This window comes from Beta vulgaris, chromosome 2 (genome assembly GCF_026745355.1).
Source record: "Beta vulgaris subsp. vulgaris cultivar EL10 chromosome 2, EL10.2, whole genome shotgun sequence".
NCBI lineage: Eukaryota > Viridiplantae > Streptophyta > Magnoliopsida > Caryophyllales > Amaranthaceae > Beta > Beta vulgaris.
In genome coordinates this window covers 31189807-31207317 of record NC_079203.1, presented here as the reverse complement: position 1 = coordinate 31207317, position 17511 = coordinate 31189807, and the positions used below count along the sequence as shown (strand labels likewise).

Sequence of the window (17511 nt, the reverse complement as noted above, 5' to 3'; positions counted from 1 at the left end):
GGTGCCCGAGCCCCGCGGGCCCCCGGATTCGTGTACATCCACGTTTTTTCCAGTTTTCGGGCCATTTTCCGACTTCCCGAGGCCCGACGAGTTTTTTCGTCCCGGACCTCCCTAGGGTCCCCGGGGTGCCCGAGGATCCCCCATGGGGCCTCAGACCTTCATTTCCTTCCCACTTTTGCCTTCCCTTGGCTCGTTCGGCACGACCCTAGCTGGGCCTAGGAGGGCCTCCGAACGACACCACATGACCCTTCCAGGACACGAAGGTGCCTTCAAAGGGCCTCCCATGGCCCTTAGAGGCAACCCGTGGGCACCGTGCCCGGGCCCCGCGGGCCCCCGGATTCGTGTACTATATAATCCACGTTTTTTACAGTTTTCGGGCCATTTTCCGACTTCCCGGGGCCCGACGAGTTTTTTCGTCCCGGACCTCCCTAGGGTCCCCGGGGTGCCCGAGGATCCCCCATGGGGCCTCAGACCTTCATTTCCTTCCCTTAGCTCGACCCACGCTCGGTCCTAGGAGGGCTTCCGGATGGCTCCCCATGCCCCCCTTCTAAGGCACGGGTGTGATTATTTATATGTATATTGTGCTCATGTCATATGCATGTATATTGCAATCATTGCCAAGGGGTAAGTTCTAAAATATGGTTGTACAAAAAATATTGTCGAAATATCAAAGCGGTTGAACCCCGCGGGTGCGGTGAATCGTCAATCACTTCCCCCCTTGTCTTTGAGATGATTTTCTTTTGGTGCCAAGTAGTATACTTCTCAATATAACAAAGTGTTAAGTTTTATGCCACAAAGTGTTAGAGTCGAACCTCACGTCACCTTTACTTAGGATTTTTGGAGGGTTGTTGGAGGGGTGGGGGGAGGGACGAATCGAAGCGACATAGGGTTGAATCTCAGTGGATCGTGGCAGCAAGGCAGAAATCACATTGTGTTAACATCCGCAAGGACCATCGCAATGCTTTGTTTTAATTAAACAGTCGGATTCCCCTTATCCGTACCAGTGCGACGGGCGGTGTGTACAAAGGGCGGTGTGACATTCGAGCCTTGCTTGTGTACTTACATTTGAACCTTGTTGGTTGTATACCTTGTGGTGTATACCTTGGAAAGATGGATTAGATAGATTTGGAGTATACCTTGTCAAGTATACCTTGTATTGGTTGAATTTGATTGATTCTAAGAACGGTATGGTTCTAAGAATTTGGGTTTGATGATCCTAAGGGCGGCATGGTCCAAGGAACTTGAGTTTGATTATCCTAAGGGCGGAATGGTCCTAGGAACTTGGTGACTTAACCTTGGGCGGTATGGTCCATTGGTTCATTTACGGGTGGTATGATCCGTAGATTATAGCTATTCGAAAAGGGCGGTATGGTTCCTCGAATATGCAACTTAGGCCTTGGGTGGCATGGTCCAATGAGTCCTCTCATAGACGGTATGGTCTGTTATGTTTGAGCTTGTTGACCGCATTTGTTGCATGGTTGATCGGGAATTGGTGTGATGTTGGTTTTCTTCATTGATTATTGTGATTAGTTGTACCGCTTGGTGAGATTGGTAACTTGTTAATGTTTTCTTTGATTTTGCTTCTAATTATTTTTAAGTTCATTATCTGTTTCTATTTGGGCTGGGAGAACTGCTAGTTACTCCCCACTGATTGTGGAAGTTGTTAATTTATTATGCAGATGGTGATGTTATTTAAGATCGTCATGGTTTGGACCGGGGTTGTGCGTTATAACCATGTGAGCTAAAAAGTGGTGCTAGTCATAGTGGATGAGCATTTTGGGACAAGAATTAGAACTAGTTACTTAGTTGGTCTTAAGTAGCTATCTCTTTTGTTTTGTCACATGTTTTGAACTATGGATTTAAGTTGTCTTTGGTTTGGATTTTCTCTATTTTGAGGTTTCTTTCGGAAATCATATGACATTTTGAGACTTGTTGGGAATGAGGGTATGGGACCTCATTTTCCCTTTATATATATATGATTTTGGAGTTTGAATAATGTCTTTGAAGGTTTTTACCTATTTATAGTTTCATATTCTACTCCTTAGAGTAGCATCTCCGTCTTATTGGTGTTTCCGCTGCCATTATTTGTATCATTTCCTTTACGGTTTTTTCACCATATATGCCCCCGACAATTTTTTTTTGCACCGTATACCCTTTCAACTTTCCAAATTCATCATATACCCCTCACATTTCGAAAAATACATCAAGGTACCCTTTTGACTAACGGTGTTAGACTTCCGTTAGTCATTAACCCCTAATCCCCTCTAATCCTAATTAACTAACCCAAACTAAACCCTAACCCTAACCCCCACTGCCACATCACCCACCCCTTACCCCTACTGCCACATCACCCCTTCACCTTACCCCCACTGCCACATCACCCCCTCACCACCAGCACCACCACCTCCTCACCACCACCCCCTCCCCACTCCCCAGCAACCCCCTCCCCACTCCCCTGACCCCTACCTTCACCCCACCGGATTTTCGCACCTGACCCTACCCCCACCCTGACCGGATTTTCGCACCAACCTCCACCCCACCAGATTTTCGCACCTGACCCCTATTCCCACCCTGACCGGATTTTCGCCGACCCCACCCCACCAAATTCTCTACTTTGAAACCGTTGCACAACTCCCACACCACCCTCCCAGCACCCCTAAAATTATCGTACCAACCTCGCACCACTCTTAAAACCCTCGCACCTCCCCTAAAAATCCTCGCACCACCCCGAAAACCCTTCGCACCACCCCAAAAACCTCGCACCATCATTGTACCTCTCTAAAAAACGTCGCACCATCCCTGATAAAAGCCAGATTTCAGGCCAAGAGCAATTTTGCGAGGGGGGGGGGGTGGGACTGCAGTGTGAGGTAACTGGAGTGGGGGTGGGAGTGGGACTGCAGTGGTGGGACTGCAGTGGGGGGTGGGAGTGGGCCTGCTGTGGGGTGTCGGAAGGTAGAGGGGGTTGCGGTACTGTGGGCGGCAGAAGGGGGAGGGCGCGGCGCTGCAGGTGGCGGAGAGGGGGGGGGATTCGGGGGTGGTGGGGAGGGGGACTACAGTGGTGGTGGTGGGGGTGGGGTGGGGTGGGGGTGGGAGTGGGGGATGAGGTTAGGGATAGAGTATCAGGGTTAGGGTTAGGTTTGGGGTTAGATTTAGGTTAGTTAAGTAGGATTAGAGGGTGATTAGAGGTTAATGACTAACGGAGTTTAACGCCGTTAGTCATTAAGGGTAACTAGATGTATTTTTTCAAAAGTGAGGGGTATATGGTGAATTTCAAAAGTCGAAAGGGTATATGGTGCAAAAAAAAATTTGTCAGGGGTATATGGTGAAAAAACCGTTTCCTTTACTTTAGTCTTCACTCTTCTTTGTATTGGACGACATGTTACAGAACTGATGTTTCTTTTTTGTAAATTAAGAATTTGTTGGATTAACAAGCACCAACAAACTTAAGTAGAGCATAGAGACATAATAACCATTGTGAAATACCTTGATTGTTGATCATTTAAAGTAATATTCAATTACAATCTTCATGATGAAGCTTGTGAAACACTAAAGAATACGATGCTTTTTAATTTGTGGATTGTACTTTGTAAGTTAGGTGAGTGAGAAAACAAAAAAAAGGAAAAATGCTAGAAGAAGGTTTAAACCAAAGTTTGAATTATATACCTCTTTTTTTGGAAGTTCCATCAATAGAAATTCACTTTACAAACATCACGCACAAGAAAGCTTATATATTGGAAGAGGTAGGATAAGGTCATACGTACTTTCACTCTCATCACAGAAAAATATTCTAGACCAAACAACTGTTTATTTTTCGGTCTGGACCGAGAAATCAAACATTTAAAATCTTGGATCTAATTAGGGCCATAATAAGTAGGTTCACCCTTAGGCCTCCAAAATCTCAGAAACGGTGTTGATTGCGACAATCATTGCCTGAACCATTATTCTCTTTACTGCTGAATAATTGCTCTCATTTTAAACTTCAACACATGAACAATAGCCCACTATTAGCACATTCCGAGCCAAAATGTGCCCGTTTGATAGGTAATAATAAATGGTCGTAATGGTAATGAATTTATACGTAATATTGTTAAACAAATATCATGTCAACACCTATCTCTTGAAGATTCAGTGGGTTCAACTAAACCCCTAAAATCTGAAATTTTTTTAAGCTTACCAGTGAAGAAAATAAAAACAAATAAATCAACAAATAATTAAATATACGGTTATTTCACCAAATACCCTCGACAAATCGCGAAATTCACAATATACCCTCAATGTTTCAACAATTCACCATATACCCATGACTTTCATTTTTGTGCACCAAATTCCCTTTTTTTAACTGCCGTTAACTCACCAGAAATCGACCTAAATCTGACGAAATCATTCGATGGAGGGAAGAGGAAGACGATTCGAGGTTGGGGGAGGGGTGGGGGAGACCGGTGGTGTGGGGGAGGCCGGCAAAAGCAGCTTCATGGTAGCTGGTGTTCGAAGGGGAGGGGTGAGGGTTTGGCGTTCAAGGGGGAAGGATGGGGTGGGGAATTCGAAAGGTGGGGCGGGCCGGCAAAAGCAAAAGCAGCGTCGGTGGGGGTGGGGGAGGCCGGCAAAAGCAGCGGCGATGGGGGTGGGGGAGGCCGGCACGCACATCGGCGGTGGGAGAGGGGGAAGTGTAGGGGCTGGGGTGGGGTGGAGGAGAGGGGGTGGGGGTGGAGGCTGCCAAGGAGTAGGGTTAGGATAAGGGGGAGGGTTTAGGGGTAGGATTAGGGTTAGGTTAAATTAGGATTAGGGCTTAATGATGGTAAAATCGTAAATAAATCTAATGATGGGTTAACGACAATTAGAAAAAGGGTATTTTGTGCACGTTTTCGAATAGTTAGGGGTATATGGTGCATTTCTGAAACATTGAGGGTATATTGTGAATTTCACGATTTGTCGGGGGTATTTGGTGAAATAACCATTAAATATATAAAAAGCTAAAAAGTTGAAATCTTTAAAGCTATAAGTAAAATTATTCCTAAATAAACCTTCGAATTTTTGGAAGATCGAAGTTTCCCATCTCGTTGAAAAAAAAAGATAAACTTGATCGCAATCCTTGACTTTCTTACGTCCTCTCACTCTAAGGGCTTGTTCTCTTCAGCTTGTTTTCAGTTCAGTTCAGTTTAATTCAGTTCAGTTCTGTTTAGTTCAGTTCAGTTGAATTTAGTTTAGTTCAGTTCAATTCAGTTCACTTCATTTCAGCTTTGGACAATACTTTTACTCTCACATATCACTATTCATTTTAGTTCAGTTCAATTCAGTTCAGTTCAGTTCAATTCAGTTCAGTTCAATTCAATTCAATTCAAACAGTTCAATTCAATTCAGTTCAGTTCAATTCAGCTATTTTTTGCCGAAGAGAACAGGTCCTAATTATCTGCTCCTCAAATTCGAAATAGGTAATTTAATGCTGGAAATCCGAAATTTTGTGTGGTGCTTTTAGGTTGAAATCTGGAATGGATGAATGTAAAGAGCGATGTAATGTAAATTGTAATGAAGAGGTAGGGTTAGAAACTACTTCTACTTCTTTTTTTATTTATTATCCTTGCTTTGTTAAATTTGTATATCACTTTTTGTATACAACTACTTTCATTATTAGATTACTAGCTTTCTAAGCATACGATAATTTGATATTTCAGAATGTCGAGTAGATAGTTTTATATGCACGCAATACATGCAGCGGACAACTCATTATAGGAGTTTAAGTTGACAGTTTTTTCAATAAAGTATTTGTTTTGTTCAATTTATTAGAAGTTATTTTCAATAAAAATAAGTTGAATAGAACGAAAGCAAAGTTGTTAAAAAAAGCATGCACTTCTGTTAAATATTTTAAACATAGTACCAAAAAAATGTCCATAAGAATATTGCATAATCACCATGTTACGTAGTATAGACTAGTAAATATATTTTTATCTCTCAAAGGGTTCTTCAATGGAGACTTGTGCAACGATGTCCTAGTCAGATAATCATGACCCTGAGTTTCGTTCCTGAACCTGCAAAAAAGGGACCCACCCTGGAGGTTTGGGTGGTAGTTCCCCCTCCGAAGCTTAAGCCATGTATCAGGTGTGATAAGGAAAAGGAGATGGAGAGAGAAAGTGAGAGAGAGTTTTCACAGAGTAATAGTACACACTACTAAAAAAAGGTACTTTTCTCATGATTTCAAGGACTATTTATAGTGTTTGGGATCTGATTACCGTACTTTGAGGTCACCATAACTTAAGGGCACCTGATCGGCTAGACAATCAGAGCTCGACACGTGGCAGACAATGATTCGAAGGCAAATATCAACCAATCATATGCAACCGTCTTTTGAGATTTGGGCCCAACTATCTTGTCAGCCAAAAAGGTTGGCTGGTACTTTTACTTAATGAAAATCAACACTTCAGCCATCCCTTTTTTGTTGTACTTCTTCTTAGATAGGAGATACGTGGACGCTTCAGATGGATCCACGTGTTCCTAGGAGAGCCATTGATTTCCTGGCTACAACATTTGATCCTAAAAGGGGATTTTACTACTAGCGCCAAGACGGTTAAAAACCCTTTTACTCAAGGGAGTTACCTTGTTTTTCAAAAAATGGCAAAACGCGCCACTTTGCCGATTTAACCGGTCACTTTTTGATTGATTTTGAACCCAACAATCATTTTACCTGGATAGCAAGTTTTTTCACCCCTCTATAAATGTGAATTTTTGTCCGTTCTGTAGCCATTTCACACCTTGAGAGAATTTTTTAGAGAGAGAGACTCTGCCTTACTTCCGAATTTCTAGAGAGAGAGTGAGCTCGTCTAGCTTCCACTATCTTCACCGACCGTCTGAATCGCTCGTCAGGTATCCCCCTTTTTCTTCTTTGTTCTCCTTTATTCTTTATTTTTCTTTAGAAAATCAATAAAATTGTATTCCTCATGTTTGTTGAATAATCCCGGCCATCCAAGAGTTGGTCTTGACGCTGGAACCGATAACTTTCCTTCTTCGACGCGTTCTAGATTTGTTGGGCCTATTTTGGCCGATAATGCATTTCTTGTTTATGGATTTGGACGACAAAATCAGACGACCCGATCTTTACCTGTGAAGGGTAATCTGGCGCGTGTCAAGCAAAATGCCCGTCTTAGACGTGGAATAGTACTCTCAACCTCCAGTTCTGAGATAGAGGCGTCAACAGGGCGGATCCCTGAAGATGGGGAACACGAATCTAAAGTGTGCCGCCAACGCTCGAGCATTCTTCCCCTGGCAGCGTCCAAGAAAAAGGGGTCGACCAAATAATTCAAGAAACAAGCCCGTCTGGAAAAGATGTTGAGATGGCAGAGGGAAACGAAAAGGGGTAGTAAAGGGTTACTCCTTCGTCCATTCCTATGCCGGGTTACTCCTTCGTCCTGCCAGGTAAGGAAGATACTGTTTTGAGTCCTAACCGGCCACTTCGCCGTCAATTAGCTGGCCTTAGATGCGGGGTAGAGATTCCCCCTTCATCCCTTTGTTGGTCGATTGCTGCATCATTACATCATCGGCCATAACTAGTTCGTTGGCCCCCAACTCTTGACAGAATATACTAACTTTTCTTGACGTCTGCCAGTTGCGGGGTGTTCGTCCTTCTTTGTTGGCCTTCACCCAGATACATTATGTATTAAAGGTCCCTAAAACAGTAGAAGGGGCATGGTTCAGCGTCTTTAATCGTCACGGCTTCCTCACCTCTTGGGATAAGTCGTCTAAGATGCATGCGTGGAAGGCCGAATTCTAATTCATCCGGGAGCCTAATGAGGTCGTTGTTGGACGATATTGCTACTATAGGTGGATGCCCACAAACAATTGACGAACATCATCCTTCTTGGAGCTGGAAAGCAGTACCGAGGAAGAGTTGGTAGAATACATCAGAATAGTGGAGTATTCTAAACCAAACAACTTATCTTTCAAGGGACCATCCAACTGGATACCCTTCAAAGAGATGTTTTATGACGATATCCTGGTCACTGTTGGCTTATGGTTGGCCGAAGATAGAGGTATAGCGCAAATTTCTCTCAAGTAAAACTTCCCGTCCAAGGTATTTACTTTACTAATTTTTGTTTTTTCTTGCAGCCTCTGCCAAACCCGTCTTGAAAAGATCTTGGACGGGAGACATTAGTATGTCAAGATTCACAGACACCGATCCCTCTGGAAAGAGTTCAACAAAATCTACTCTGAAAAGAGGACAAAGACGTTGGTTAGTGAAATATTCTTTCTTCTGTTTAATTTTTTTCTTTGGCCGTTCCACTTTTTAGACGAAGATCCTTCATGGTAGGAGAACGACCAAAACAAGCAAATTTCCCTTGGCCAAGGACTTTCGTCCAGATTTGAGGCCATAGTTTTGGATGTACGCTCTTTATAGAAGGCGGCCACACTGGTCGTCTTCCTTAAAGAGGGACCTTCGTCCAAGATTGGATCATATTTCTAGAAGAGGGCTTTCTCCAGATGGAAGGTGGCCTAGACATATGGCTTTTCTTGCCGGCTTCCTTCTTTAGGTATGAGTCGTCCAACCCAGATTAGGCCAGCTTATTTCTGCCGGCTTCCTTCCTCAGGTGACCCTCATCTGAAGAACAAGATCTGAATGGATGAATACTTAGAAACGCTCTTTCTAGGCTGGTATCCTTTGTGCTTATGCACGACCTTTCTTTGTGGCCGACTTGCTTAGGCAATCAAGAAGCGTCCAAGTTTATTATCACTTCATCTTTAGAGATTGTGTTTCTGACTTGTTATTTTTGTTTTAAAAAAATTTCCCAATGTTTAAGGCGATGGCAGGAAAGGCGGCCGCCAAGAAACTACCATCAACAACCGGGGATCAACCCCCTCCTAAAAAATCTTAAGGCTTTACAACCAAGAAAAAGGCAGATCGAACGTCTTCCCAGAAGGTTAAGAAGCCTTCCAAGACGGTCGATTGAACGCTCATCGTCCCTTTTGTCGGGGATGACGCAAATACCCTCACCACTACGCCTATGTTTGCCACGCAGCTGGATACGGTTGGGCTTATGGGAGATAATCCTGTCGTGGTCGAGGAGTTGAAAGAACAACCGGACGCGGTTGATAAACAAGGCTCGGCCTTTAGCGTCCATGTTGCTAGGGTAGTGTCCCAAATTTCCCCCGACTTACAGATCCGCCTCATTGTCCTCTAGTGAGTCATTCTACTCCAACGTAGTTAGGACACTGCGCATTAGCAGACGTCTAATGAGTCTGTCCAACAGACTAGTAGTAGTCATCCCCGTCAGAGACACTGACTCATCTTCTCATTTAGATAAGGGCAAGGATCCAGCTATTGCTGCCCCTGAAGCTCCTCCGGCATTGTCGGACGACGATTCCTCGGTGGCGTTTGCCAGGATGACATCGATCGATCGTCAGAAGCTCAAACAAGAGCTCTTCAATTGTTTCCCTAAGTCCTACATTAAGGGTTGAGGGGTGCATCTTCTGGGCATGTAGGTTACATATCTCAGCTTGCTGTCGAGCTACATTTTTCTCTACCGTCTTGCTTTTACACTTATAACATTTTTTCATTTGTTATGTACTCGTCTACTAACTCAATTTATCCTCGTCTTTTCAACTCTTCGCTCGCAACATAATAACTTAGGACTAGGCAAAATCGCTCAGGAAAGAAAATAAGAGGCTTGTCCACCAGGCTACAACCGCCGGGGACAAGGCTATGTACGATATTCAGATGGCGAAAACTCTTCACTGTCAATCTCAGGAGGCCTGGGAGAAGCATTCGACAAGCTGGAGAAAACAAGATATACCTCCTCTGCATCAAGAGCCTATATGAAGAAAAATATGAACAGGAGCTTGCCGTGGGAGTGGTCTCGACCGATCTGACAGCCGAAAGGGATACCGCCCTGGTGGCCGCTCTTCAACTGAAAAAGCGAACATCATCCTTAGGGCTAAAAACCTTCGTTTGAAGGAACACTTGGCCCAAGCCTTCAATTACGCCAAGGATGTTATGAGTGAGGTTATTAACACCTCCAAATCCTGGGCCGTGAAGGCTTTTGAGATGCTGGCCGAGCCAGACGACATTCCTCGCTATGAACGCCGTCTGAACATCTAGGAGAGCCTCCACAGGGAAACGGTGGCCGGCGAAGGCCCCCCATCTTCCAAGAGTCATCGGACGACGAGGAAGAGGCCGAGGATGAGAACGGGACTCCAGTGGACGATGCGACCATCCCTCCAACTAAATAGTGTACTTAACTTTACGCTTATCTGTTGTTGTAACTGGGCCAAAGGCCATTTTGTAACTTAGTTCTTTTAATCTAGTTTAGGCTGTAACTTTTTTGAACAAATATATATATATGGTTGATATTTTGTCTAACAAAGCAACTCGTCCCATTCTAAGGATGAATCTCAAATTTGACAATAACTCGTGCAACTACGAACAACTCATAACTTTGTACGATCTAAGCGTAAAAATAACTCATCCTGGTTTACTGGACAACCTCCAAATGGTGTCGTAAGTGGTGGTCGGATTTCATCATCACTCAAATATTTCAAGTTCCAAAGTTGCTTGTCCTACAATATGGACTAGCTTCCGTCCCTGCAGTAGTTGGACAATAGCAATCCATCTTGAATGACCGGACGACCACTGTGCGGTGGATGAGTTTCATCTTTACTTCAAATATTAACAAGTGCCAGAGATGCTCGTGTGAAACTAAGGACGAGCTTCTGTCCATGCACTGCTTGAACCAAATAGTTACCCGACCTGATTTACCGGACAACCACTGAATGTTGGACGGGTTTCAACTTTACTTAAAATTTATCAAGTGTCGGAGATGCTCGTTCAGAACTATGGACGAGCTTCTGTCTATGCACTGCTTGAGCCAAATCGCAACCCGTCCTGATTGACCAGACGACCACGGAGTGTTGCAACTTTCGTCTTGTTCTTTGATGATGAATTTCTTTATGTTCCTACTCTCCCCCCTTATTGGGACGAAGTGAATCCTACTTTTTGAAGCCACTAAGTCCTAAGAAGGAAAACGGCTAAATCGCTTATTAATTATGTAATTATAAGGGCAAGAGTCGTTGAGTGATGGGTTGAGCATGCACCTGGTCGACTCTCCATATAGAGTATTATGTAGTTTTATTAACAAAGTTTTCCTTTAATTACTAAGATTGTTATTACCTGGGTGACCTTGCAATTGAAAGTAAGATTCCTTTGCTATGGCTTGCTTATTTCTGGTCAGCTGTCTTTAGGAGACTGATGTTTCTCTTACTAGAGATTATCAATTTTGCATATATCCAGACATATAACTTATCTTGTAGATTTGTTACATGTTGGCCGATCTTCTTGAGGAATTAATGTGCATCACATAAATGGTTCTTCCCTGCTTTAATGTCACTCTTTTTGTTTATATTGTGGACGTTTCAGCTTTTCTTTACTGTCTTACTAAGTTAATGTTAATTTTTAGACAACTAATTTGGCCAGTGGTACAATTCCCCTAAGTAAATAACTCTAAGTAAAGAGTAAATAAACAATATAGGGAGATAGTAGAATTGTATTATATAAATTTTGCTTGGCTAAACACCAATGTACATGTATACATATATATCTTTCTTCTTTGTCCGTGGCCCTTGGGTTAGAAATTATCAACTATAAAGCGATCATGTTGATTGTCTGAATTAGATGTAATATTTTTTCAAGGCGTCTGAGTTCCAAGTTCGTTGGATTGGACGACCCTCCATATCTTGGAGACAGAAAGTGCCGCTTCGTACCTCCTGGACAATTAAATATGGCCCTTCCCAATTTGGTGTCAGCTTACCCAACTCCTTGGCTCTTCCAACAACTTCCATTTTTCTCAGAACCAAGTCCCCTACTTTGAGTGTCCGTCTAATGACTCTTTTGTTAAAGTCTCGAGTCATTCGAAACTTGTACAATTGCATCCTTAGTAGTGCATTGCCCCTGACATCTGGTACTTGGTCCAAGGTTGTGCACAAAGTAGTCCAATTGGCGTCTTCTGTGTACAACATGACTCTCAGGATGGGTTCCTCAATTTCAATGAGGCAGAACAGCTTTGGTGCCATCGACGAGCATGAAGGGTCTCTCTCCTGTAGAGTTCTTGGTTGTAGATCTAATGGACCACAACACCAACTATAGTCCTTCAACCTATAGTCCTTTGGCATTTTCCAATTTCCTTTTGATGCCATTTGACATGATTTTGTTGAAGGACTCTACTAGCCCATCGGCCTGCGGGTGGGATACGACTGCAAAGTGAGCTTTGATCTATCTTTCTACCAACCAATCCTTCAAATTTGGCGTTTCAAATTGTGGTCCATTGTTAAAGACGATGGACTGCGGCATGCCGAACAGTGTAATGATGTTTTTCCAAACAAAGCCCTTGACATCATTCGTTGTTATCTCCCATATTGCTTTAGCCTCCACCCATTTAGTGAAGTAGTCCACAACTACAATCGCAAGCTTCTTTTGACCAACAGCCACCGGGAAGGGTCCCAGGATATCCATGCCTCATTTGGCGAAAGGAAGTGGGAACAAAATAGGAGTCAAGTAGTTGGACGGCTTCTGGTGGAGATTTTCATGTTTTTGACAACTATCACACTTCTTTGCGTAGTCAAGAGCGTCTTCCTTTGAGGTAGGCCAGTAATATCCAGTCCTTAAAGCTTTTTCCCGCAATACTCTTCCCCCAATGTGGGATGCACAAGCTCCTTCATGGAGTTCTTTTTATACTTTCAGTCCATCATCCCTTGTGATGCACTTAAGAAGAGGACGATTGAACTCTTTCTTGTAGAGGGTCTCATCTTCCCTCGTGCCTTCACATACTTAGCTTCTACTGGGTAAAAAGGTAGCCGCCTTGTTTTTTTGAATTCTATAATAGGCTCCATCCAAACTGCCCCTTGGCTAAAAAACATCACTTGATCTTGATCAATACTCTTCTTTGGTTTAACCTCCCAGAACACTGTTCTTGGTGCATCACAGTCAGCCGAGCTGGCCAATTTTGGGAGAGTATCTGCTTGATGATTTCTGACCTATGGAACTTGGTCAAGGAAAAATCGCTTTAAGGGCTCAATCTCATCCTCGATCAGACACATATATTTTCTCATTGATGCTTCTTTACATTCAAAATCTCCTTTGACTTGACTGACGACTAAGAGGGAGTTCGATTTGTCCTCAATCTCTAAAGTCCCAGCCCCAACTAGAAGCACTTCATATTCAGCTTCATTATTGGACGCTTAGAATCGGAATCTTAGTGCATATTCAAACTTATCTCCTTCTAGAGATTGACAAATGAAACCTGCCCCACACCCATTGACGATAGACGATCCATCCACCAAGAGCATCCAATGCTTCCTTTTTCCATCAGCCGGATCTGATATTGGTTCTATAGTTGGCCGAGGAAGCTCAACTGTAAAATCTGCCAAAGCTTGCCCCTTCATGGCTTTCCTGGGCTCAAAAGATATGTCGAACATGTTTAGTTCTACCCCCCATTTCAGCATTCGTCATGAAGCTTCCATTTTTTGCAAGACTTGCTTCAAAGGTTGGTCAGTTTAGACTAGTATATTGTGGGCCAAGAAAAAAGGGCTCAATTTTCTGTTGGCATGACAAGCGCCAACCCAAACTTCTCCACCAGTGAGTATCTACACTCTGCGTCTTTTAGCACGTGAGTAACAAAGTACACTGGGATTTGTATTGACTCCCTTTTCGCCAGCAAAACATCACTCACAGCTTGAGGCGACACAACCAAGTATACGAATAATTTTTCACTTGCTGAAGTGCTTGATCAACTTCTGCTGTCCACTCATGCTTAAATTTTGTCTTGTTGAAAAATAATGATGACATTTATACCCTGATTTGGAAAAGTTCCAAGAGCCGCTAAGCACCCCGTAAGGCGCTGCACCTCCTTAATCTTGGATGGAGATGTCATGTCCAATACAACCCGGATTTTCTCAGGACTGGCTTCTATTCCCCTTTAATCTACCAAGAATCCTAAGAACTTCCCTGCTACAACACCAAAAGCACATTTTTTGGAATTCAACTTATACTTTCTGAGAGTTTCAAAAGTTTCTCCCTGGTCATCAATATGGCCTAGCTCCTGCCGACTCTATACTATCATATCATTAATTTATGCTTCCATATTCCTTCCCAACTATGGCTGAAAGACCATGTTAATCAACCATTGAAAGGTGTCTGGTGCATTCCGAAGGCCAAAAGGTATCCTCAGCTAGCCATACAAACCTTTCTCTGTAATAAAGGACGTCTTGTCCTGGTCCTCTACCCACATGGGAATTTGGTGAAATCCAGAGTATGCATCCATGAAGCTTAACAATGCATCACCAGCCGTTGAGTCTACTAGCCGATCCAACTTAGCCAGAGGAAAACTATACTTGAGACAGGCCTTGTTGAGATTAGTGTAATCCACACACATCCTCCATGTGCCATCGAGATTGGGTACCATAACCATGTTGGCTATCCATTCCGGATAATAAATTTCTCTGATAAACTTAAATATCAACAATTTTAGCACTTCCTGGTCTACCGCCTGATTTCTGGCCGGCCCCAAATGCCTCTTCTTCTGACGAACTAGCTTCAGACTTGGATCTATGTTTAGCTTATGGATGGCTACTTCTGGGTCAATTCGCGGCATCTCCTTGACACCATAGGCAAACACATCCTCAAATTCCTTCAACAATCTTACCAACCTATTCTTTAAGTCAGGGGTACGAGCAGACCCAATCTTCAATTTTTTGTGGACGGGCTTTATCTAAGCAAATGTCCTCTGGAGACTCTACAAGCTCTGGACGCTCAAGTGTCACTCCCATGATGGTCATCACCTCTTATCGAGGTGGTTCATGTTTAACGGGCATATACTTTATCTTCTTGCTGGGTAAGTGGCTGGACGGTTTTAGGGAAGCAAGCTGCGTCTGAGGACTTTCAATTACTGCCCTCAAACTATCCACTTGGTTCTTTATAAACTCGACCTCTTTACCCTCACCATCACCCTTCACCTGATCTTGCTTCTCTTTTCTCCAGGATGATGGTTTCAAAGTTGTTATGTAGTATTCTCTGGCCGCCTGCTGGTCTCAATACAAGGAACCAATTTTTCCACTATGACATTAAAACTTCATGAGAATGAGATGTGTGACTATAACTGCTTTGATATGATTCAGAGTTGATCATCCGATATGACATTATAATTAGTCAAATCATGGACAACCAAGAACTTAACAAACAACGTCTGGGAGGCCTCCTTCTCGCCAACTCGGACGGTAGAGTAACTATTCCTATGGGATGAATAACTTCCCCACCAAACCCAATGAGTGGATGGTGGAATGGAACTAAGTCATTCTCATTGAACCTTAACTTGGACAAACAATCAACGCTTATGATGTCCGTAGAACTTCCAGTATCAATCAGAATTCTTTTGACTCTCATATTTGCTATTTTCATCTCTACGACTAGAGGATCATCATGGGGGGGTTCTCAACTTTCCCCGATCTTGCTCAGTAACTACCACTCTAGGGAACCGAGTGACTTTTGCCTGATCAGTTAGCAAAACTTGGACAAGTTCCTTAAGGTAGTTCTTGTGCCCTCTATTGGTTGGTCCTCAAGCGGCAAATACTCCTCATATGACCAGAACAACATCCTCGTCAGTACTCTCGCTTTCCTTCTTCCTATTATGACGGTCATCTTTTCTCTGGAACTTCCTTTCCCCTTGAGATAAGTATGAATTCATCAACCCTTTAAATCCTCCAAAGCACTCTTAAGGTGCTTGCACTCATTAGTCTTGTGACCACAATCCTTGTGAAAATGAAAATACTTACTCTTATCCCTATTTTTGTAAGGAGTCTTCATCTCTGCCGAAGCCTTAAGATCATGCTGATCTTTTATCTCCATGAGAATGGAGTATTGATCTGTGCCGAAGGCTATGGGTTCTACTGAAGATTCAGACCCTTTCCTTTTACTTCGCTGGGACGAAGATGTGGTGGAAGTCATAGCCCAAGTCTCAACTTTTTTAGGATTGTTCATCTTTGGATGAGTTACTTCTTCAGCCTTCTTGGACTCCGGATGCTTCGCTTCAACACAAACTTCAGTGGCATGGATAAATGCTTCAGCCACTCTAAAGGCCTCAGCAAGAGTAGTAATTTTATTTTTCACGAGGTAAAATTTAAAACTTCTTGGCCTCCACCCTTTGATGAAGGCGTCAAACGCCACCCTTACATTGATGTCCTGAATTTGCAAAGCTTCCAGATTGAATCTTTTGACAAAACTCCGTAGAGCTTCTTTCGGTCCTTGAATGATCTTACCCAAGTGCATGCTAGTCTTTTTCCTTTGCTGATTGCCAACATAATGGCTGGTGAAAAGGTAACTAAGTTCTGTAAAGTTGTTATTGAGTTAGGGGGAAGTTTATAAAACCAAATTTGAGCCACTTCTTTTAGAGTGGCTGGGAAATTCTTACACCAAGTGGCATCATCTACAGCCTGGACATACATCTGGTGCTTATATGCGGACAAGTGATCGTCCGGATCAGTTGTTCCGTCGAAAGGTTCTATTGTATGAACCTTAACCTTTGGGAAGGGGGGCGACTCCATGATTCTGGCCGAGAACGGAGTCAACCAGTTGACCGAAGGGCTCCCGACTGTCCCTCAGTGGGTATGTGCTCCCTATGATATTCCTTCAATACCGGATTGGAAGAGGTGTTTGCCTGAACTAGTCGCCTAAACACAATCAGTTGTAATATTGTTTTTTCCTGTCTTGGATGAACAATAGAAGGACCCAAACTTCTCCCTCCTGTTTTGGATGGTAACCTCAATAGAGGATCTTTCAGATAGGGAGTAGATCCTGTAGCAAAGCGTTGTAACACTGCAGCTTTCTTCGCCTCCAGATATTCTCGAGCATCTGTTTACATCCGGTGTCTATCTGGATGACATTATCTAGAGTTATGACTATCAATGTCCACTTCATCTTTCTTCGTTGCTCACTGCCTTATGGCTGCTTTTCTCTGGCCTCCCTCTTAGAAGGTTCCTAAAGAACATGCCGGCTTGGACTTGGACGGTTCTCCTGGGAATGCCCCCTAAGAGGAGTTGGATTGATAGCGACTGGATCTGGATTTTTACTTGCAAACATAGCATATTGTTTTTGATTTGTTCCTAGACGATTGCAACCATCTTATTCTGAAAATTATTCACAACGTTCTCCAGATGGGCGGCAGTCACCGGACGTTCAATATTTTCCTGAATGACAAGCTCTCGACTTCGTCCAGGAACATTGACAATAGTCGAAGACCTATCACTCTCTCGTGGTGGTCTTTCATCATCGACAATATCCTCTACTCGAACTTCAAAACTTCGATTCCTTACTATGTTGGACGAGTGACAATTAGTCATCGTTGCGTCTCCCCCACAGATGGCATCAAATTTTACGTAGTATAGACTAGCAAATATACAGTTTTCGAACCTTGTGCAACTATGTTCTAGTATGATAATTCTGATCCAGAGCTTCGTTTTCGAACCTGCAAAAAGGGACCCACCCTG

General features: G+C 43.3%; 1 long non-coding RNA gene across 1 annotated transcript in view; it reads right to left on the bottom strand.

Annotated features, from left to right (window-relative positions):
• Positions 1–442: 442 nt before the first annotated feature.
• LOC130590362 (uncharacterized) overlaps positions 443–17511 on the bottom strand; it is a 39034-nt gene continuing 21965 nt past the window's right edge. Inside the window, exon 2 of the long non-coding RNA XR_008968051.1 lies at positions 443–473. This is a non-coding gene — a long non-coding RNA (uncharacterized LOC130590362). The remainder of the gene's footprint in view (positions 474–17511) is intronic.